A 21,926-nucleotide genomic window follows, 5' to 3' on the forward strand; every position below is an offset into this window, starting at 1 on the left:
CTACAAGTCTGGTTCATCCTTGGGAGCAATTTCCAATTGCCTGAAGGTACCACGTTCATCTGTACAAACAATAGTACGCAAGTATAAACACCATGGGACCACGCAGCCATCATACTGCTCAGGAAGGAGACGCGTTCTATCTCCTAGAGATGAACGTACTTTGGTTCGAAAAGTGCAAATCAATCCCAGAACAACAGCAACAGACCTTGTGAAGATGCTGGAGGAAACAGGTACACAAGTATCTATATCTACAGTAAAACGAGTCGGATATCGACATAACCTGAAAAGCAGCTCAGCAAGGAAGAAGCCACTGCTTCAAAACTACCATAAAAGGCCTTACTATGGTTTGCAACTGCACATGGGGACAAAGATCGTACTTTTTGGAGAAATGTCCTCTGGTCTGATGAAACAAAAATAGAACTGTTTGGCCATAATGACCATCGTTATGTTTGGAGAAAAAAGGGGAGGCTTGCAAGCCGAAGAACACCATCCCAACTGTGAAGCACAGGGGTGGCAGCATCATATTGTGTGAGTGCTTTGCTGCAGGAGGGACTAGTGCATTTCACAAAATAGATGGCATCATGAAGCAGGAAAATTATGTGGATATATTGAGCAACATCTCAAAACATCAGTCAAGAAGTTAAAGCTCAGTCACAAATGGGTCTTCTAAATGGACATTGACTCCAAGCATACTTCCAAAGTTGTGACAAAATGGCTTAAGGACAACAGAGTCAAGGTATTGGAGTGACCATCACAAAGCCCTGACCTCAATCCTATAGAACATTTGTGGGCAGAACTGAAAAAGCGTGTGCAAGCAAGGAGTCCTACAAACCTGACTCAGTTACACCAGCTCTGTCAGGAGGAATGGGCCAAAATTCACCCAACTTATTGTGGGAAGCTTGTGGAAGGTTACCGGAAACATTTTACAATTTAAAGGCAATGCTACCAAATACTAATTGAGTGTATGTAAACTTCTGCCCCTCTGGGAATGTGATGACAGAAATAAAAGCTGAAAGAAATCATTCTCTCTACTATTATTCTGACACTTCACATTCTTAAAATGAAGTGGTGATCCTAACGGACCTAAAACAGGGATTTACTGGGATTAAATGTCAAGAATTGTGAAAAACTGAGTTTAAATGGGAGACAGGATGGACAGCTGATTGTCCTCGCAGTGGCAGACCACGTGTGACAACACCTGCACAGGATCGGTACATCCGAACATCACACCTGCAGGACAGGCACAGGATGGCAACAACAACTGCACGAGTTACACCAGGAATGCACAATCCCTCCATCAGTGCTCAGACTGTCCGCAATAGGCCGAGAGAGGCTGGACTGAGGGCTTGCAGGCCTGTTGTAAGGCAGGTCCTCACCAGACATCACCGGCAACAACGTCGCCTATGGGCACAAACCTACCGTCGCTGGACCAGACAGAACTGGCAAAAGGTTTTGTGGTTTTGTCTCACCAGGTGCGATGGTCAGATTCGTGTTTATCGTTGAAGGAATGAGCGTTACACCGAGGCCTGTACTCTGGAGCGGGATCGATTTGGAGGTGGAGGGGCCGTCATGGTCTGGGGCGGTGTGTCACAGCCTCATCGGACTGAGCTTGTTGTCATTATAGGCAATCTCAACGTTGTGCGTTACAGGGAAGACATCCTCCCCCCTCATGTGGTACCCTTCCTGCAGGCTCATCCTGACATGACCCTCCAGCATGACAATGCCACCAGCCATATTGCTCATTCTGTGTGGATTTTCTGCAAGACAGGAATTCTCAGTGTTCTGCCATGGCCAGTGATGAGCCGGGATCTCAATCCCATTAAGCACATCTGGGACCTGTTGGATCAGAGGGTGTGGGCTCGGGCCATTCCCCCCAGAAATGTCTGGGAACTTGCAGGTGCCTTGGTGGAAGAGTGGGGTAACATCTCACAGCAATAACTGGCTAATCTGGTGCAGTCCATGAGGAGGAGATGCACTGCAATGCTTAATTCAGCTGGTGGCCACACCAGATACTGACTGGTACTTTTGATTTTGACCCCCCATTTGTTCAGGGACACATTATTCCATTTTTGTTAGTCACATGTTTGTGGAACTTGTTCAGTTTATGTCTCAGTTGTTGAATCTTGTTATGTTCATACAAATATTTACACATGTTAAGTTTGCTAAAAAATTAACACAGTTGACAGTGAGAGGACGTTATAGTCAAAAGGTCAAAAGGTTAGACACACCTACTCTTTCCAGGGTTTTTCTTTATTTGTACTATTTTCTACAATGTAGAATAATAGTAAAGACATCAAAACTATGAAATAACACATATGGAATCATGTAGTATCCAAAAGGGTGTATGTTATATTTGAGATTCTTCAAAGTAGCTACCCTTACCCTTGATGACAGCTTTGCATGCTCTTGGCATTCTCTCAACCAGCTTCATGAGGTAGTCACCTGGAATGCATTTCAATTAACAGCCTTGTTAAAATGTCATTTGTGGATTTTTTCCCTTCTTAATGCGTTTCAGCCAATCAGTTGTGTTGGGACACGGTAGGGGTGGTATACAGAAGATAGCCCCATTTGAAAAAGACCAAGTTCATATTATCGCAAGAACAGCTCAAATAACCAGAGAGAAATGACAGTCCATCATCAATTTAAGACATGAAGGTCAGTCAATACGGATTTTTCAAGAACTTTGAAAGTTTCTTCAAGTGCTGTCGCAAAAACCATCAAGTGCTACATAGAAGATAGCTCTATTTGAAAAAGACCAAGTCCATGTTATGGCAAGAACAGCTCAAATAAGCAAAGAGAAATGACATTCCATCATTACTTTAAGACATGAAAGTCAGTCAATACGTAACATTTCAAAAACTTTGAAAGTTTCTTCATGTACAGTCGCAAAAACTATCAACCACTATGATGAAACTGGCTCTCATGAGCACCGCCACATGAAAGGAAGACCTAGAGTTACCTCTGCTGCAGTGGAAAAGTTTATTAGAGTTAACTGCACCTTAGATTGCAGCCCAAATAAATGCTTCACAGAGTTCAAGTAACAGACATCTCAACATCAATTGTTCAAAGGAGACTGCGTGAATCAGGCCTTCATGGTCGAATTGCTGCAAAGAAACCACTACTAAAGGACACCAAGAAGAAGAGACTTGCTTGGGCCATGAAACACAAGCAATAGATATTAGGAAGACCCAGAGTTACCTCTGCTGCGGAGGATACGTTTATTAGAGTTAACTGCACCTTAGATTGCAGCCAAAATAAATGCTTCACAGAGTTCAAGTAACAGACCCATCTCAATATCAACTGTTCAGAAGAGACAGAAGAGACTCGGTAGCAGCTACCGAGTGGCCCAGCCCCGAAGCTAGCCTTGAGCTAGGCCCATCTCCCGGCCTGCTCAGTGGACCTTATGACCACTCGCTACACAGCTGATGCCTCCTGGACTCTTCACTAACACGACTAGAAGCCACTACATCACCGGATTCCTGCCGTAAGCTCTGGACCTTTGCATCGGATCATCACAGCTAGCTAGCTGCTACCGAGTGGCTATAGTGGATAACGCCTTTATCCCGAAGCTAGCACCAGTTAGCCTCGAGCCAGGTGCATCTCCCGGCTAGCAAATGAAATTACTCCAGGTACAATACCTCTTTTTCCAATTGGCCTGGACTCTTTGTCGACACGGAGCCCTGTCGATCCATCACGATTGGTCTGCCAATGTAATTCCATCCGTCGTGCCCTCAACCGGCCTTTGCCGTACATCGGTGAAGACGCTTCTGCTAGCCCCGGCCTGCAATCTTTACAAACGCCATGTCTCCTGCTTGTTAGCGTAGTAACAACTACCTAACGGCTTCCCTGTTTAATATATTGCTGTTCACTGGACCAGCCCCAGCCTCAAACTCAGGTCCTGTGTGTAGTTAATTGACCCTCTCTGCCCATTCATCGCCATTTTACCTGTTGTTGTTGTCTTAGCCGATTAGCTATTGTTGTCTTACCCGTTGTTGTCTTAGCTAGCTCTCCCAATCATAATAATAATAATAATAATAATATATGCCATTTAGCAGACGCTTTTATCCAAAGCGACTTACAGTCATGTGTGCATACATTCTACGTATGGGTGGTCCCGGGGATTGAACCCACTTCCCTGGCGTTACAAGCGCCATGCTCTACCAACTGAGCTACAGGACCACAATCAACACCTGTGATTGCTTTATGTCTCTTTCTAATGTCAATATGCTTTGTATGCTGTTGTTTAGGGTAGTTATCATTGTTTTATTTTACTGCGGAGGCCCTAGCCCCACTCAACATGCCTCAGATACCTCTTTTCTCCCACTTCCCACACACCTCACCTAGCATAACTAGTGCCTCCAGAGATGCAACCTCTCTCATCATCGCTCAATTCCTAGGTTTACCTCTACTGTACCCGCACCCTTCCATACCCCTGTCTGTACATTATGCCCTGAATCTATTCTACCAAACATAGAAACCTGCTCCTTTTATTCTCTGTCCCCAACGTGCTAGACGACCAGTTGTGATAACCTTTAGCTATACCCTCATCCTACTCCTCCTCTGTTCCTCGGGTGATGTAGAGTTTAACCCAGGCCCTGGGTGTCCCCAGGCGCTCTCATTTGTTGACTTCTGTAACCATAAAAGCCTTGGTTTCATTCATGTTAACATCAGAAGCCTCCTCCCTAAGTTTGTTTTACTGACTGTTTAAGCACACTCCGCCAACCCTGATGTCCTTGCCGTGTCTGAATCCTGGCTTAGGAAGGCCACCATAAATTCTGAGGTTTCCAACCCCAACTACAACATTTTCCGTCCAGATAGAACTGCCAAAGGGGGAGGAGTTGCAATCTACTGCAGAGATAGCCTGCATACTTTCCAGGTCTATGCTCAAACAGATTGAGCTTCTAATTTTAAAAATGAATCTCTCCAGAAATAAGTCTCTCACTGTTGCCGCCTGTGATAGACCCCTCTCAGCTCCCAGCTGTGCCCTGGACACCATATGTGAATTGATTGACACCTATCTATCTTCAGAGTTCGTTCTGCTAGGTGACCTATACTGGTATATGCTTTACACCCCGGCCGTCCTACAATCTAAGCTAGATGCCCTCAATCTCACACAAATTATCAAGGAACCCACCAGGTCCAACACTAAATCCGTAAACATGGGCACCCTCATAGATATTATCCTGACCAACCTGCACTCCAATACACCTCTGCTGTTTTCAATCAGGATCTCAGCGATCACTGCCACATTGCCTGCATCCGTTATGGGTCCGCGGTCCAATGACCACCCCTCATCACTGTCAAACGCTCCCTTAAACACTTCTGTGAACAGGCCTTTCTAATCGACCTGGCCCAGGTATCCTGGAAGGATATTAACCTCATCCCGTCAGTAGAGGATTCCTGGTTGTCCTTTAAAAGTAGTTTCCTCACCATCTTAAATAAGCATGCCCCTTTCAAAAAATGTTGAACGAAGAACAGATATAGCCCTTGGTTCACTCCAGACCTGACTGCCCTCGACCAAAACATCCTGTTTAACAGTCTGATGATCTGGAGATAGAAGCTGTTTCTCAGTCCCAGGTTTGATGCACCTGTACTGTTTCTGTCTTCTAGATGAGGGTGAACAGGGTGAACAGGCAGTGGCTCGGGTGGCTGATGTCTTTGATGATCTTCTTGGCCTTCCACTGTAGATGTCCTGGAGGGCATGCAGTGTACCCCCGGTGATGAGTCGGGCTGACTGCATCACCCTCTGGCGGTGATACAGCCCAACAGGATGCTCTCAATGGAGCATGTGTATAAGTTGGTGAGGGGTTAGGGGCCAAGCCAAATTGATTCAGCCTCCTGAGGTTGAAGAGGCATCGTTGTGCCTTCTTTACCATGCTGTCTATGTGATGGGACCATTTCAGTTTGTCAGTGATGTGCACACAGAGGAACTTGAAGCTTTTGACCCTCTTCACTCGGCCCCATCGATGTGGATTGGGGCGTGCTCCCTCCTCTGTCTACTGAAGTCCACGATCAGCTCCTTTGTTTTGCTGACGTTGAGGGAGAGGTTATTTTCCTGGCCCCACTCCGCCAGGGCTCTCACCTCCTCTCATCATTGTTGATAATCAAGCCTACCACTGTTGTCGTCATCAAACTTGACCATCGGTTTGACCTTTGATTTATTTCATTCAATTCCTTTCATTGCTATTTCATTGGTAATTTTCCTTTTTTGAAGCATTGCAGTTCTATTCTTTTTCTTGGTATTGCTGTAAGCAAACCACATTTCATTTTTTTGCTTTTGTTCTGCTGTAGATAGCTTAAGTGGGTCAAGGCGATTACGGTCGACACCCTTGCACTTCTTCAAATATTTAACTATTTTGTCTAAAATAAGTTGAAATTAAAAACACATTTTGTGTTCACGTGAATTTGTTTGATTTCCAAAATGTAGATGTTTCACCTTAAAGTAAAATAAAATGGACTGGATTAATTATTCAAAATTTTAAAGAATTTTAAATACATTTGGTTGGAAGCAGCTGAATCTCGTTTACTATATAAGTTGCAGGTGCTTTTAGGGTAAAAAATAGCCATTCAACCTGTTTTGAAAAGATTAAACAGAACATTCTGCTCCATTGCACTCCACTGCAAAGGGCAAGGGTGCCAACATATGAGCACAACTGTACATTGAGTGTCATCAGTCATAAATACAGTATGTACCGTATACAATGAGTAGACTAAACATTATGAACACCTGTTCTTTCCATGACATGCTGACCTGGTGAGTCCAGGTGAAAGCTATGATCCCTTATTGATGTCACTTGTTAAATCCACTTCAACCAGTGTAGATGAAGGGGAGGAGACAGGTTTAAGAAAGATTTTTAAGCCTTGAGAAAATTGAGACATTGATTGTGTATGTGTGCCATTCATAGAGTGAATGGGCAAGACAAAATATTTTAGTGCCTTTGAACAGGGTTACAGGTGCCAGTGGAACTGGTTTGTGTCAAGAACTGCAATGCTGCTGGGTTTTCCCAGTGTGTATCAAGAATGGTTCACCGCCAAAAGGACATCCAGCCAGCTTGACACAACTGTGGGGAAGCATTGGAGTCAACATGGGCCAGCATCCCTGTGGAATGCTTTCGACACCTTGTAGAGTCCCTACCCTGACAAATTGAGGCTTTTCTGAGGGTAAAAAGGGGGTGGGGGGTGCAACTCGACATCAGTAATGTGTTCTTAATGTTCTGTACACTCAGTGTATAAAACATGTACAGCTTGCTTCGGCTTGAAATACATTTAATTTAACAATGGCAAGACTGTTGAAGTATTGGGAACATACAATATGCGGAGGGCCCTTCTGCTGTGCTTGAACACGGCCGTACATTACAGGCTACATGAAATAGCCTACATACAGCGCACCAAATAAAACTACAGGGATAACTTCATTTGTGATCAAGCAATGGAGAGCCATTTTGTTCCCTAGCCCCTTTGAATGTATATACTCTTCATGTATTTGTGTGGACCCATATCCTTGAAATGCACACTGCTCATCTTCCAGGGTCTGCCAGACTAAAAGTGGCATTGAAACGCATTGTACAGATCTGTGTGGAGTTTCCATAGATTTCCAGGAAGAAAAGCTTGGTGTACCCGAATAATGAAAATGGCATCTTTTGAAGTGAATGTGGTGTGGGGGGTGGGGGGGGGGGGGACTGCTCGATGTTGTAGGGCAGGCCATTGCTGCAGGCAAATATACAAATAGCATGTTATTGCAGAGCCTGGACTGAAAAAAATTGCTATTCTGAGTTATTAAAACGACATGAATAGAGGTCTTGTTTGACCCTTATTCAAGTGGGATGAAGAAGCGTGTAGACATTTCTATGGCTGCAAAGTGAGAAATGGATCACACTTCACATACCACCTTAGATCGTCTCAAATAATAATATTCATGCCAAGTCATAGGACCCCCTAACAATGCAAAATATTTATAACAAAAATGTGTATTCTGTCCTGTGATTATTTGTCATGAACTGTTGTGGTATATTGTTACATTCCTTTCATTCATTCATACCATTAATGAATTCAAAAGTGACAATAGAACAGAGTTTGACTTTTGGAAGTGTGTTTTATGGCCGAGTAAAGAGAAATTTCTCACCTAGTCTGCAACTACTTAGCTTTGCTGTTGGACAGGTGACTGAAGTGACACCTTAGTCCATACCAATGACAACTGGATCTTGAAGAGGAAACAGAAATCAAGAGGAACAATGTGTGTATCTGCGTGTGTGTGTGTGTGTGTGTGTGTGTGTGTGTGTGTGTGTGTGTGTGTGTGTGTGTGTGTGTGTGTGTGTGTGTGTGTGTGTGTGAGAGAGAGAGAGAGAGAGAGAGAGAGAGAGAGAGAGAGAGAGAGAGAGAGAGAGAGAGAGAGAGAGAGAGAGAGAGAGAGAGAGAGAGAGAGAGAGAGAGAGAGAGAGAGAGAGAGAGAGAGAGAGAGAGAATGTGAATCTCAAGAGAGTGGAGGAGAGAGAAGAGACAAGGTAGAAATCCCATGGAGACGCTGTGTAGCTTTCTAATGATTTGAGCAATGCCTTCACTGGTGGCCCAAGAGTCCTAGATGATATGACGACTTGACTTGATTGGCTGTGCCATTGGGGAATCCTGTGACAGGAGTAGAATGCTTCTCTAGTGGAATGTGGGTGTGTGGGTGTGTGTGGTGGGGTGAAGGTTTGGTAGTGAGGGCTTTCGATTGTACAAACATTAGAAGTTCCTGTCCCATCTTAATAGGACAAGAACACACAAACACAACTGCATAATGAATATAGACAGTGGGTTCAGTGGGTATCATAAGAGTTCACCCCATTGGATTTCTTCCCAATGTATTGTGTTACAAAGTGGGATTAACATGGATTTAATGATAGTTGTTTCTATGATCTACACAAAATACTATATATATATATATATATATATATAATAGTTTTTTGTTTTTCATTAAAAATATACCTTGATTAGATAAGTATTAACCCCTTGAGTCAATACATGTTAGGAACTCCTTTTGGCAGTGATTACAGCTGTGATTCTTTCTGGGTAGGTCTTTGCATACCTGGGTTTGCACAATTTTTTCCTATTATTTTTTTCAAAATTCTTCAAGCTCTGTCAAGGTGTTGGTGATCATGTCTAGACAGCAAATGTCTGGATTTGGATTTTCAAGTAGATTTAGGTCAAAACTGTAACTTGAGACACTCAGGAACATTCACTGTCTTCTTGGAAAGCAACTCCAATGTAGATGTTGTAGGTAATTGTGCTGTAGGTTATTGTCCTGCTGAAAGGTGAATTCCTCTTTCAGTGTCTGTTGTAAAGCAAACTGAAGCAGGCTTTCCTGTAGGATTTAGCCTGTTCTTCAGCTCCATCTCGTTTCTTTTTATTCTGAAAAACTCCAGTCTTTGCCGATGGCAAGCATACCCATACCATGATGCAGCCACCACCATACATTAAATAAGGAGGCAATTACTCAGTGATGTGTTTTGTTGGATTTTCCCCCAAACATAAAACTTTGCATTTAGGCCAAAAAGTGTATTCCTTTGCGAAATGTTTTCTTCTTTTCAGTATTACCCTAGTGCCTTGTGTAATACAGGACGCAGGTTTTGGAATATGTTTTATTCTGTATATTTTTATTTTTATATTCACTTTGTCATTTAGGGCATTATTGTGGAGTCACGACAACAGCGGTTCCCAAACGAAGGGTCGCGAACCCATGCGGGGTTGCCTGATATGAAAATGGGGACATGGGAGAATTTCCCAAATCCTGAAAATATACATTTATATAACCAAAGAATATAAATTGTAATATTGTCTTATCTCAAAATCATTGTTAATGTGGTTGACCTTAAAAATCATTCCCACAGTGAATGGCTAGGCCTGCTACGCTATGAAACCACACACTATTGCAGATAATTTGACATTACCGGACACAATTCATATGGTGAAACAATGTGTGGGGAGGCAGAGGCACAGAAACCCACATCAATACCTTTGTCAGATAACACTGTTAAACAAAGAATTGATGCTGTTGCTAATAATCAAGGGGAAACTGACTGAACGTCTCAAACTCCCCATCCTAAGCTCTCAAAATGGACGTTAGCTATGAGGGCCGAGATGCCCATGCATTGACTTTTATTTGCTATACATGTAGGGGGATGCTATTAACGAGGACATATTGTTCTGTCTCACGATTCCCGAGCATGAAACTGTCATGCAGGTGAAAGAGGACCCAAAAGCGACTTAACAGAAGCAGAGTTTAATAATGTTCAAAACGGAATAACTGACATCCTCTAGATTTGTAGAGGGGAAAACAACTGGAGAAGCGGCCACAGACTGCAGCAGGTAGGCGCTGGCCGTAAGTCGACTGAGACACCTGCTCACACGCAGCGTCTGATGAAGGCACAAAACACGACAGAACAGGGTGATACACAATCACGGCAAAAACACGACAGGACAGGGCGAAACGCAATCACAGCATGGTGAATACAATATAAGGAACCGATTGGAACAGGAACGGATTACAAAGGAATAAATAGGGAATCTAATCAGGGGAAAGGATCGGGAACAGTGTGGGAAGACTAAATGATGATTAGGGAATAGGAACAGCTGGGAGCAGGAACGGAACGACAGAGAGAAGAGAGAGCGAGAGAGTGAGAGAGGGAGGGGGAGAGAGAGGGATAGAACCAAACAAGACCAGCAGAGGGAAACGAATAGCATGGGGAGCACAGGGACAAGACATGACAATAAATGACAAACATGACAGTACCCCCACTCATGGCGCCTCCTGGCGCACTCGAGGAGGAATCCTGGCGTGCAACGGAGGAAATCATCGATGAGCAAACGGTCCAGCACTTCCCGAGACGGAACCCAACTCCTCTCCTCAGGACCGTAACCCTCCCAATCCACTAGGTATTGGTGACCCCACACCCCGAGAACGCATGTCCATAATTTTATGTACCTTGTAAATAGGTGCGCTCTCGACAAGGACGGGAGGGGGAGGGAAGACGAACGGGGTGCGAAGAAAGGGCTTAACACAGGAGACATGGAAGACAGGATGGACGCGACGAAGATGTCGCGGAAGATGTTGTCGCACAGCGACAGGATTGACGACCTGGGAGACACGGAACGGACCAATGAACCGCGGAGTCAACTTGAGAAGCTTTCCACAGAGGAAGGTTGGAGTGGAAGCCACACTCTCTGGCAGTATAAACAATACCTTGGACTCTTAATCCTGCGTTTATTGAAAATCAGTCTGTGCCCTTAACGGTTGTGCAGACCTCACCCTCCTCCAGGTGCGCTCACAACGTTGGACAAATTGAGCGGAGGGAACGCTGGACTCGGCAAGCTGGGATGAGAACAGCTTTGAGGCTGGTAACCCAGACTACTCTGAAACGGAGATAACCCGGTAGCAGACGAAGGAACCTTGAGCGTATTCTGCCCAGGGAGCTGTTCTGCCCAAGACGCAGGGTTTCTGAAAGAAAGGCTGCGTAGTATGCGACCAATCGTCTGATTGGCCCTCTCTGCTTGACCGTTAGACTGGGGATGAAGAAGAGAGACTGACGGACGCACCAATCAAAGGACAGAACTCCCTCCAAAACTGTGACGTGAATATACGGACATTGTCTGAAAGGCGTCTAACGGGAGGCCATGAATTCTGAATACATTCTCATATAATGATTTGTGCCGTCTCCTTAGCGGAAGGAAGTTTATCGAGGGGAATGAAATTAAGCCGCCTTAGAGAACCTATCGACAACCGTGAAAACAGTCTTCCCGCAGACAAAGGCAGACCGGTAATGAAGTCTAAGGCAATGTGAGACCATGGTCGAGAAGGAATGGGAGCGGTCTGAGACGACCGGCAGGAGCCCCGACTTAGTCTGCGCGCAGTCCGAACAGGCAGCCACGAAACGGGCGCGTGTCACGCTCCTGAGTCGGCCACCAAAAGCGCTGGCGAATAGACGCAAGAGTGCCTCGAACACCGGGATGACCCGCTAACTTGGCAGAGTGAGCCCACTGAAGAACAGCCAGACGAGTGGAAACAGGAACGAAAAGGAGGTTACTAGGACAAGCGTGCTGGCGACGCAGTGTGCGTGAGTGCTTGCTTAACCTGTCTTTCAATTCCCCAGACTGTTAACCCGACAACACGCCCATAAGGAAGAATCCCATTCAGTAGTGCCACAGAAGAACTAAACAGACGGGATAAGGCATCAGGCTTGGTGTTCTTGCTACCCGGACGGTAAGAAATCACAAACGAAACGAGCGAAAAACAACGCCCAACGAGCTTGACGGGCAGAGTTTTGGCAGAACGGATGGAAAGGTTCTTATGGTCTGTCCAAACGACAAAAGGAACGGTCGCCCCCTCCAACCACTGTCGCCATTCGCCTAGGGCTAAGCGGATGGCGATGGCAGTTCACGGTTACCCACATCATAGTTGCGCTCAGATGGCGACAGGCGATGAGCCAAAAATAAGCGCAAGGATGAACCTTATCGTCAGACTGGAAGCGCTGGGATAGAATGGCTCCCACGCCTACCTCCCAGAACAACAGCAACGGACCTGAAGCGTATCTATATCCAACCTCGACAATGAATTGTCTAGTGACGTCAGGTTTGTAACAGGATAGGAGCGGACGTAAAACGTTCTTTTAGAAGATAAAAGCTCCCTGGGCTGGAACCGGACCACTTAAAACACGTCTTGACAGAAGTAAGAGCTTGAGAGGGGCAGCAACTTGAAAATTACGAATGAAACGCCGATAGAAATTAGCGAAACCAAAAAGCGCTGCAACTCGACACGTGACCTTGGAACGGGCAATCATGACAGCTTGGACCTTAGCGGAATCCATCTGAATGCCTTCAGCGGAAATAACAGAACCGAGAAAAGTAACGGAGGAGACATGAAAAGAGCACTTCATCAGCCTTTACGTAGAGACAATTCTCTAAAAGGCGCTGTAGAACACGTCGAACGTGCTGAACATGAATCTCGAGTGACGGAGAAAAAATCAGGATATCGTCAAGATAGACAAAAACAAAAATGTTCAGCATGTCTCTCAGAACATCATTAACTAATGCCTGAAAAACAGCTGGCGCATTGGCGAGACCGAACGGCAGAACCCGGTACTCAAAATGCCCTAACGGAGTATTAAACGCCGTTTTCCACTCCCCCTCTCTGATGCGCACGAGATGGTAAGCGTTACGAAGGTCCAACTTAGTAAAGCACCTGGCTCCCTGCAGAATCTCGAAGGCTGATGACATAAGGGGAAGCGGATAACGATTCTTAACCGTTATGTCATTCAGCCCTCGATAATCACGCAGGGGCGCAGAACCGTCCTTCTTCTTAACAAAAAAGAACCCCGCCCCGGCCGGAGAGGAAGAAGGCACTATGGTACCGGCGTCAAGAGACACAGACAAATAATCCTCGAGCAGCCTTACGTTTGGGAGCCGACAGAGAGTATAGTCTACCTCGAGGAGGAGTGGTCCCCGGAAGGAGATCAATACTACAATCATACGACCGGTGAGGAGGAAGGGAGTTGGCTCGGGAAAGACTGAAGACCGTGCGCAGATCATGATATTCCTCCGGCACTCCTGTCAAATCGCCAGGTTCCTCCTGAGAAGTAGGGACAGAAGAAATGGGAGGGATGGCAGACATTAAACACTTCACATGACAAGAAACGTTCCAGGATAGGATAGAATTACTAGACCAATTAATAGAAGGATTATGACATACAAGCCAGGGTGACCCAAAACAACAGGTGTAAACGGTGAACGGAAAATCAAAAAAGACATAGTCTCACTGTGGTTACCAGATACTGTGAGAGTTAAAGGTAGTGTCTCAAATTTGATACTGGGAAGATGACTACCATCTAAGGCAAACATGGGCGTAGGCCTGTCTAACGGTCTGAAAGGAATGTTATGTTTCCGAGCCCATGCTTCGTCCATGAAACAACCCTCAGCCCCAGAGTCAATCAAAGCACTGCATGTAGCACCCGAACCGGTCCAGCGTAGATGGACCGACATAGTAGTACAAGATCTAGATGAAGGGACCTGAGTAGTAGGCGCTCACCAGTAGCCCTCCGCTTACTGATGGGCTCTGGCCTCTTACTGGACATGAAATAACAAAATGTCCAGCAACTCCGCAATAGAGGCACAGGCGGTTGGTGATCCTCTGTTCCCTCTCCTTATTCGAGATGCGAATCCCTCCCAGCTGCATGGGCTCAGTCTCAAAGCCAGAGGAGGGAGATGGTTGCGATGCGGAGCAGGGAAACACCGTTGATGCGAGCTCTCTTCCACGAGCCCGGTGACGAAGATCTACCCGTCGTTCTATGCGGATGGCGAGAGCAATCAAAGAGTCCACATCTGAAGGAACCTCCCGGGAAAGAATCTCATCCTTAACCGCTGCGTGGAGTCCCTCCAGAAAACGAGCGAGCAGCGCCGGCTCGTTCCACTCACTAGAGGCAGCAAGAGTGCGAAACTCAATGGAATAATCCGTTATGGACCGTTCACCTTGGCATAAGGAAGCCAGGGCCCTAGAAGCCTCCTCACCAAAAACTGAACGGTCAAAAACCCGAATCATCTCCTCTTTAAAGTTCTGGAATCTGTTAGAGCAATCAGCCCTTGCCTCCCAGATAGCTGTGCCCCGCTCGAGCCCGGCCAGTAAGGAGTGAAATGACGAAGCAACCCGAGCTCCTCTAGACCGGGATGTGGGGTTGGAGAGAGAACACAATCTCACACTGCGTGAGAAAGGAGCGGCACTCAGTGGGCTGCCCGGAGTAGCAAGGTGGGTTATTAACCCTGGGTTCTGGAGACTCGGCAGGCCAGGGAGTAACAGGTGGCACGAGACGTAGACTCTGGAACTGTCCAGAGAGGTCGGAAACCTGAGCGGCCAGGTTCTCCACGGCATGGCGAGCAGCAGACAATTCCTGCTCGTGTCTGCCGAGCATGGCTCCTTGGAACTCGACGGCAGTGTAACGAGCGTCTGAAGTCGCTGGGTCCATTCCTTGGTCGGTTCCTTCTGTCATGCAGGTGAAAGAGGACCCAAAAGCGACTTAACAGAAGCAGAGTTTAATAATGTTCAAAACGGAATAACTGACATCCTCTAGATTTGTAGAGGGGAAAACAACTGGAGAAGCGGCCACAGACTGCAGGTCGACGGGATAGGCGCTGGCCGTAGTCGACTGAGACACCTGCTCACACGCAGCGTCTGATGAAGGCACAAAACACGACAGAACAGGGTGATACACAATCACGGCAAAAAACACGACAGGACAGGGCGAAACGCAATCACAGCATGGTGAATACAATATAAGGAACCGACGGAACAGGAACGGATTACAAAGGAATAAATAGGGAATCTAATCAGGGGAAAGGATCGGGAACAGGTGTGGGAAGACTAAATGATGATTAGGGGAATAGGAACAGCTGGGAGCAGGAACGGAACGACAGAGAGAAGAGAGAGCGAGAGAGTGAGAGAGGGAGGGGGAGAGAGAGGGATAGAACCAAACAAGACCAGCAGAGGGAAACGAATAGCATGGGGAGCACAGGGACAAGACATGACAATAAATGACAAACATGACAGAAACGGCACAGGGGATCGAATGGTGGGCTTTTGTGCAGATGGGGCTCCTACTATGACTGGACGGCGGGTTGTGAATGTGTCCCTCTGCAATATGGAGGAATTGTATGAAACACCAAGAGCAACTGGCGGGAAAAGAGCTGCGCACGGAACTCGGAGAATATACTGCAGCAGGTAACTTTGATTGTAAACTACACTGTACATCAAACCACATCCACTGCGCACACACCTGTTCGCAAAAACTATGTGGAGATATGTGATAAGAGAACCACAGTATTCTATTTCACACTGAGGCTTGGTGGTTATCCAGGGGGAGTGTTGGAAAGATTGTTTTGCATTGAGAGAGGAACTGTAAAAATAAAACTGACTTGGTTGACTTTCTCTGTAATGAAAAGAAAGAGAAGGTGCGCCGGCGCTTCTGTGTTGTATTAGTGTGTGTGTGTGTGTGTGTGTGTGTGTGTGTGTGTGTGTGTGTGTGTGTGTGTGTGTGTGTGTGTGTGTGTGTGTGTGTGTGTGTGTGTGTGTGTGTGTGTGTGTGTGTGTGTGTGTGTGTGTGTGTGTGCGTGTGCGTGTGCGCATGCGACTGTGTCACCTTCCTCGCCCTGTTACAGTCCCTAATGATGGCGGTGTGTTGCCTGAAGTGAGCCAACTACCCTCACAGTGGAGCGTGCCCCCAGGCTAGTGCCACAACTCTCTGTCAAAGCCTTCCTTCATCTTGTGTTACACCTGCCCGCTCCAAAGACACACACACACACACACACACACACACACACACACACACACACACACACACACACACACACACACACACACACACACACACACACACACACACACACACACACACACACACACACACACAACTTCCAATGACAAATAATTCATATTACGGCCGCCTGAAAGTTTGCCACATTATTAAGTAGGTTTTGGAACTTGGAGACATTCTGAGACAGTATAACACAGTCCCTGGCTGGGCGATTTTTAATGGCCTTCTCACTGAAAATAGTATTTTTATATGTTGTTTGTCACCTTCAGGATTCTCAGGGTAAATCCAACTTTAACAAATAAATAAATCAATAATGGATCTCTACAGAATGCTTTGAAGGAATGGAATAACAGATATAGAACCTTGAATCACTCCCTGAAAAAACCTTGTTTCACATTTTGTTGTATACGCCGCATATAGTAGTTTACCATGTATATTTTGTTTTACACTTCACCAATGCCCACTCTTTGATTTGTACTACATTCGTATGCACCCTAACCCTAACCCTAACCCTAACGCCACAACGACAATGAGGGTTATTCCATTCACATGACATCATTACTTCTAGATTCAAGTTCAAATGTGTAGTGAATATGCCTTTCTTGCTCTTTCCCAACAATGCAGTAATCAATATCAGAAGTAAAAATATTATACTATAGAAAAAAGTACAACAAAAACCCACAAGGAAAAGAAATACGAAGAACACGAGAAAGTAAGTAAGCCATATACAAGGGTGCATTTCCATGTAAAGGACCCATGAACACCAACATGGGAAGTTCATAGGAGCATATCTATATCATATCACATCATATGTCAGTAAACTACAGTGAGAGTCTATCTTGGTGAAATTAAGGTATTTTATAACAGTTTTCCACATGAAAAAATTGGCAAAAGTAAAGGCTTTGATATCTGGATGAACCGATGGAAAACATCAGTAGTGGAAAAAGTACCCAGTTGTCATAAAAGCAAAGATACATATCCGTCAGACTGCCAGATGGTGAAGTGTGATTCATCACGCCAGAGAACGCGTTTGTGTGCAGCTGCTTCACCATGGAAACTCATGAAGCTCCAGACGAACAGGTCTTGTGCTGACGTTGCTTCCAGAGGTAGTTTGGAACTCGGTAGTGAGTGTTGCAGCCGAGGACAGAGTTTTATGCGCTTCAGCCCCCGGTGGTCCCATTCTGTGTGCCTGTGTGGCCTACAACGGCTGAGCCGTTGTTGCTCCTAGACGTTTCCACGTCACAATAACAGCACTTACAGTTGACAGGGGCAGCTTTAGCGAGGCAGACATTTTAAGAACTGATGTGTTGGAAAGGTGACATCCTATGAGGGTGCCACGTTGAAAGTCACTGAGCTCTTTAGTAAGGTCATTCTACTGCCAATGTTACTGTATATAGATTGCATGGCTGTGTGCTCGATTTTATACACCTGCCAGCAACACATGTGGCTGAAATAGCCAAATCAACTAATTTGAAGGGGTGTCCACATACTTTTGTGCATATACTTTGTTTCAAAAAGTGTGAATCAATCCCAGAACAACAGCAGCGGACCTTGTGAAGATGCTGGAGGAAACAGGTACAAAAGTATCTATATCCACAGTAAAACGAGTCCTAAGAAGCCACTGCTCCAAAACCTCCATTAAAAAAAGCATGACTACGGTTTGCAACTACACATGGGGAATAAGATCTAACTTTTTGGATAAATGTCCTCTGGTCTGATGAAACAAAAATTGAACTGTTTGGCCATAATGACCATTGTTATGTTTGGAGGAAAATGGGAGGCTTGCAAGCCGAAGAACACCATCCCAACCGTGAAGGACGGAGGTGGCAGCATCATGTTGTGGGGGTGCTTTGCTGCAGGAGGGACTAGTGCACTTCACAACATAGATGGCATCATGAGGATGGAAAATTATGTGGATATTTTTAGCAACATCTCAAGTCATCAGTCAAGTTATAGCTTGGTTGCAAATTGGTCTTCTAAATGGACAATGACCTCAAGCATACTTCCAAAGTGGTGGCAAAATGGCTTAAGGACAACAAAGTCAAGGTATTAGAGTGGCCATCACAAAGCCCTGACCTCAATCATGTAGAAAATTTGTGGACAGAACTGAAAAAGCTTTTGCGAGCAAGGAGGTCTACAAACCTGACTCAGTTACACCAGCTCTGTCAGGAGGAATGGGCCAAAATTCACCCAACTTATTGTGGGAAGCTTATGGAAGGCTACCCAAAACGTTTGATTCAAGTTAAACAATTTAAAGGCAATGCTACCAAATACTAATTGAGTGTATGTAAACTTCTGACCCACTGGGAATATGATGAAAGAAATGAAAGCTGAAATAAATAATTCTCTCTACTATTATTCTGACATTTCACATTCTTAAAATAAAGTGGAGATCCTAACTGATCTAAGACAGGGAATTTTTACCAAGATTAAATGTCAGGAATTGTGAAAAACTGAGTTTAAATGTATTTGGCTAATTATGTACACTTCCGTCTTCAACTGTACATAAAAGCATCAAAGTAAATGTAATCGCTCAAATATACTTAAGCATAAAAAGTAAAAGTATAAATCATTTCACATTCTTTATATTAAGCAAACCAGACAGCACCATTTTCTTGTTTTTTATTTATTTACGCATAGCCAGGGGCACACTCGAACACACATCATTTACAAATGACTCATGTGAGTTTAGTGAGTCTGCCAGATCAAAGGCAGTGGGGATGACCAGGGATGATGTGTGTGAATTGGACCATTTTCCTGTCCTGCTAAGCATGCGAAATGAGTACTTTTGTGGGTCAGGGAAAATGTATGGAGTAAAAAGTACCTTCTTTTCTTCAGGAATATTCTGGAGTAAAAGTAAAAGTTGTCAGAATTATAAATAGTAAAGTACAGATACCCCAAAAAACGACTGATGTAGTACTTTACATCACTGGAAACCATTTACCAGGAAAACTATTAAAAGGTATCAGAAATACATCAAAACACAATGTTGATGTAAAGACCCCTGACAACTAATATCAACACATATTTAGCTTTGGAGAAATGGTTTACCTTCTGTCAATTTAAGAAATATTGCCTTGTAAAACACACATTTTTAAAAGATATTTTCAAATTCCTCTCACTCATGAGCAGGGAGGATAATGAAAGTTCAAAGAAGTAACAAGTAACTGTAGACCTACCAATTAGATATAGTGATTTTACTGATATCAATTTTGTTTATGAATTACCCATAATTCCGTTACCAAATTCATCACAGTAACAAACCACAATTGGGTCACCTGCTACTGTCCTCTCTTCCACTGGCATACTGTTATGTTCATCTCATCTCTTTTCTTTGCCTGCATTCCAAACACTTAACAGACACACCCTCTACCCTGAGCCCTCAAATTAAGTGGACACTTCTGATAACATATCATGACGTCTGCCAAGTTTACACTTGCAGAGCAAGGGGCAAGGGAGGAAGGAATGAATTTGAAATGGACTGACATTGACCGGAAATTCGTCACTTGTTCTTCCCATGAAGATTGTGTTTTCAGCCACCGGTAGCTTGTGGGTGCTTTATATGCACCACAGTAAATTATGATTGCATGTCTACTTATATTAACTATATAATTATTAATATACGCCTACTGTATGATAGCTAGCAAATTAATTAGCTAACTAACGTTAGCCTGCTTAGCTGGAACTTCTGAGGAAGGAAAATGTTTAATTTCTGCAATTTCCAAAAGCTAACCAAACAAAAACATAATTACTGTTATGAGACGTATTTGTGCATTAGTAGCACAATTTCTAACTTATTTACATTTGTTTTTACTTACACTAGTATGTTGACTCCATCTTGATGTTGAGGTTTTAAGTTTCGGCTGACTTTTCTTAGCGGATGTACAATCATCGCGAGTTGAATTATGGGGCGTTTCAGGCCCCGAGGGGCTTACATTACAAACTTCCCTGGCTTGGCTAATCATTTGGACTGATGCCAAATATGGCCGCGGGGATTCCCCCAAGAGCAAAAGGCAAGGGAAAGTGGATGAGGGTGTGTCTTTTGAGTTTGAAACGCAGCCCTTGTCTTTCTGTTGTCTGGTGGTCAAGGCAAGAGCGTGAAAACAGTCTGGACAAAACTTCCCTCTTTCTCGCTCGGCCTCTCTCTCCCCAGTTAATGTCACCTCTCCCAACTCTTACTGACACCTACCTATGAGCCCCCTCTCTCTCCATTTACTGTAACCGGTATCCTCATCCACTGAGCAACGACCAACAGGGGACACCCATGGACGTTAAAAAGTAGGTGAAATTTGATCAGTCCACCTTGGCCTTGATGTTAACGGAACAGACGTAACAGACTGGACCATATGAACCTATCGTAGATATATTTTTCACAAGGTTGGATAGCACTGTACAAGGAGTAGAGTACAGTCCAATACAATACACTAATAGAGAAGAAAAGTAGGATATAGTACAGTGTATTGTACTATACTGAACTCTACTTTACTGTACTGAAGTATATTGTGCTGTACTGTACTCTGTATAGTACTGTATTGAACTCTACTGTATTATACTGAAGTCTACTGTGCTGTACTGTACTGAAGTCTACTGTGCTGTACTGTACTGTACTCTACTGCACTCTACTCTACCCTACTATGCTCTGCTCTACTGGGATGTCAAAACTGGCGAAACATGAGGTGAATGACATTCATATCCATAATTATGCATTTCTGTATAGTACAGATCAGGGACCCATGATGTCATTATGTTACCGTAACTCTGTTAACGGGTGTAAATCCACTTCACTTACTGTAGTTCAATAACCAAAAGAGATGTGTTCAAACTCAAGGTGTCATGTCACAGTTGACACCTCATTCTTTCTGCAGACATCTTTGAATTTAATTAGGAGTTGATATTTAACGTAGTTTTTTGAAAATGTGGTCATATAAAAACCTGAGGGAGATTTTACTGTTACTCCGTTACCACCGTTTGCATCTGCACAGTTCTTCCACTAAAATAGTGTTTGTACATTTTTCACTACACATTGTTCAAAGTAGTCCTTGTGCATAGTGTTGGTTTGTTAAACTTTAAATGGTATGGTCTGTTAAACTTTAAAATCAATGGTTTCCTGTAGTCCGCAATCAGCTCTTTGGTCTTACTAACTTTGAGGGAGAGGTTGTTATCCTGACACCACACTGCCAGGTCTCTGACCTCCTCCCAATAGGCTGTCTTATCGCCGATGGTGATCAGGCCTACCACCATAGTGTCGACAGCAATCTTGATGATGGCTTTGGAGTCGTGCGAGGCCACGCAGTCATGGGTGAACAGGGAGTAAAGGAGGGGAATAAGCACACACCCCTGAGGGGCTCCCGTGTTGATTGTCAGTGTGATGGAGGTATTGTTGCCTACCTTCACCACGTGCGGCCATCTCGTCAGGAAGACCAGGATCCAGTTGCAGAGGGAGGTGTTAAGATGGCGCCGACAGACATGGCAGCTCTGCTTCTAGCTCCTAAGCAATTGTTCAGTATTTCATTTTTGTGTGTGTTATTTATTACACTATTAGCCCACCACAAGGTGAGGTCCAAAAATGTCATATATGCTGCTGCATAAATTATG

This window comes from Oncorhynchus gorbuscha, linkage group LG11 (assembly GCF_021184085.1).
Source record: "Oncorhynchus gorbuscha isolate QuinsamMale2020 ecotype Even-year linkage group LG11, OgorEven_v1.0, whole genome shotgun sequence".
Classification (NCBI taxonomy): domain Eukaryota; kingdom Metazoa; phylum Chordata; class Actinopteri; order Salmoniformes; family Salmonidae; genus Oncorhynchus; species Oncorhynchus gorbuscha.